Source organism: Amphiura filiformis, chromosome 2, assembly GCF_039555335.1.
Source record: "Amphiura filiformis chromosome 2, Afil_fr2py, whole genome shotgun sequence".
In the NCBI taxonomy this organism is placed as follows: domain Eukaryota; kingdom Metazoa; phylum Echinodermata; class Ophiuroidea; order Amphilepidida; family Amphiuridae; genus Amphiura; species Amphiura filiformis.
In genome coordinates this window covers 92701670-92704862 of record NC_092629.1, presented here as the reverse complement: position 1 = coordinate 92704862, position 3193 = coordinate 92701670, and the positions used below count along the sequence as shown (strand labels likewise).

The following is a 3193-nucleotide window of genomic DNA, read 5'->3' as shown; positions in this document are numbered from 1 at the left end:
TATTTACGGGATGATACGTCATATGCACAGCCTCTATTCAGTTGGTCGTTGTATGATTTTGTTCGTTCACTCATTCAAATTTTATTTATATCATTTGAAGACTGAGCCTATTATGATACATCCTCCGTGGAACAGTTTCAAACAAATATAGCTAGGGATTATTGGGGCAGAGGTTATCTTTTGAATCCTCTTAGAGGGCTATCATTTTTTTCGGAAGGGGGGTCCCTAATTTACAAAACGTTTGCGTCAATAAAATTGCGCACCCCCTATTTCGGCAACACAAATTTGATGATCCCAAACCCCAAAATTGTATTGAAATCAGTCTTTTTGAATAAAACAACACACTTTCTGTGGTCATCGGGTGACTCCCAACATTTTTGTCATAAAACATTTTACGACCCCCCCCTCTTATTCTTTCCAAAACTTTATGACCCCCGTATATTTGCCCCCCCTTTCGAATAAAATGATATACCTCTTATGACCACGGATGCATAGGCAAGGACACTCGCGCGAATTCAGCATCGAAGTGGTTACGTAATTCTCTTGGTTACCGGATCACGCTACTTTGGTATGCCTTCGAGTGCCATATACTTTATGTGGTGATCATTTCGATCGTGGTTCATTACTCTAGCGCGTGATCCCGTTGACATAGTAACATTACGTAACTTCGATACTGAATTGAAAGACTTGTCGCACGCTTGACAGTTCGTCTCACACACATAACAAATGCCTATACAATCAAATAGGTTCATTACAACATTTGATTGAATGGATTGAGTTACTCTCAAATGAAACGATAAAAACAAAGAATCATGAAAAAAGACACATACAAGATAAAATAATAAAATTATATAAACAATTTAAAGATAAAATCAAGGAAATAGAGAATAAAATTTCCTCAAATCAGAAAAAAAACATTGACAGACATCATAATCTGTCAGAAATTACTGCATGAGATTCGAACCATCAATCTTCTCCACAAGTTCTCTTTATCCTCGCACTGTAGTCTAATGCTCTGCTCACTGGGCCACAACGTATCAGGTGAATGATTACCGCATTATCATGAACAAGTTTGTTCGATCTTGTTCATAATTGAATACCTGAGTGGAAGAAGGGCCCAACTCCATCAAAACTGTTTTTGAGATATTAAGAAAAAACTTAATATTTGGAAAAGTTTTATAGACAGAATGTTTTCATCTTCAGGGAACCTTTAATACATGAACATACAATATTACATACATTCGAAATTATATATGATGTTTCCATGGCAACGGTACAGGTCTTAATACGAGCTGGAGTTGGGCCCTTCTTCCACTAATATACTTGCAAGTGCCAGTTCCGTAAGCAGATGTGTTATAAATAGCTACAGAAATTAGGTAATTATCCATTAATTGCACAAGTAGAAGCATGTAATATGTTAACAAGAAAGTTTATTGTAGTGAAAAGCAGATTTCATGGATGAACAAAATTCCTCTTTAATCCAATATTTGTGGAAGAAGGGCCCAACTCCATGGAGTTGGGCCTTTCTTCCATGAAAACCATGATTAAGTTTACGTGGAAGACTATTTAGAGAATGAATTTTGGCTCATCTTTCACACACAAGGAAGAACAGTCTGCTGGCAATAAAATGCTGGGTCTAACTCATTTTTGTAAAAAATTGGAGTTGGGCCCTTCTTCCACTCAGGTATTCAATTGTATGTGTCGATAGGTTTCACCCTTTAACTACACGTACCCTTAATGATCAGTGATAATAGTCGGCTTTTACAGGGATGGCGCTCTCTCATTTCCATGAACTCCGTAGCGCCATTAGGCGAACGTTTACGGTAGTATGAAATTAGAGTGTATAATGTGGGACATATCACAATATTCGTATTATTATGCACAGTTTTTTTTGTGGGACCTGAGAGCACATTAGACGTATCACATTGCATTCTGAATACGAAGAATGTCCTTTTTTTTTTAGATCATTTTGAATTAGTGAAATTCGCGATATATTACATATATTATGGCAAATTACACGTATAAAAATTTGATATTTTTGATATATAACAGTCCTCGAAGTAAACTTTATAAATCTAATGATATGTAAAGTGTATGTAGCTGGGATGAAAAGCCAACCATCAAATGAAAATGTTGACCTTTCATATTGAAGATATACATTCCATCCTCCCCCCGACCTAAATTTGTTGGTGTTTTGGAGACAAAATCTATATCTACAATACGGAAGATTTTCATATTATGGACGGCTTTTTATCCTAGCTACATACACTTTAAGTATATACATGTCAATCACTAGATTTATGCAATTTATTTCGAGTACTGTTAAATTTCAAAAATATCAATTTTTAATCATTTGCCATATTAATGTGTATTATAACGCAAATTTCCAAAAATCTAAATTATTTGATATTAGAAGGACATTCCTCGTATTTAAAATGCAATTCGATATGCCTGACATAAAACAAAACAAAAATTAGTACGGATGGGGTTCGAACCCATGCGGACATATGTCCATTGGAACTTAAGTCCAACGCCTTAACCACTCGGCCACCGTACTTCATGTTGTAAAAATAATCTTCAACCCCAAAGTATTGCGGAGTTCACAAAAGATCACGTCAAACTGCGAACAACTAGTAACAGAAGGGGTGGGAGCATCTTCGTTTTTTTAAAGGTGACACAAAAATTGCCAGAAAACGTTTAAATGTATTGAGAAATTTGCAACAAAAAGTTTTGAAATTTGGGCGAAAATCCGGCTTTTTTTTTTATTTAGAATTTTTTAACCAATTTTGGTGTGACTTTCTCAAAGTTGGTCAAATTATAAAAATAAATACAAAAACGGATCATATACTAGATTTTTCTATCTACTTTTTAAAAGTTAATAATTGTTCTTTTTTTACTCAAGAATTTTTTTGTGGTCCAAAAAATTTGTTTGATTTGTAAAATCTAATGATACATATTTTGTATGTAGGCCTAGATGGGAAGAAACTACTTGGTATCAGCTCAGTAGATGTAAACATTGATAAACTACCTGATATCAGCAGAAGATGTTAACATTGATACACTACCTGATATCAGCAGTAGATGCGAGCATTGATAAACTACCTGATATCAGCAGTAGATGCGAGCATTGATAAACTACCTGATATCAGCAGTAGATGCGACCATTGATAAACTATCTGATATCAACAGTAGA

The 3193-nt window shown here is 34.9% G+C and overlaps 1 non-coding gene across 1 annotated transcript; it reads right to left on the bottom strand.

The window, feature by feature from the left end:
- Nucleotides 1–2474: 2474 nt before the first annotated feature.
- Nucleotides 2475–2557, bottom strand: Trnal-uaa (transfer RNA leucine (anticodon UAA)). The gene has a single exon. It is a non-coding gene; the product is annotated as a tRNA-Leu (tRNA).
- Nucleotides 2558–3193: the final 636 nt, after the last annotated feature.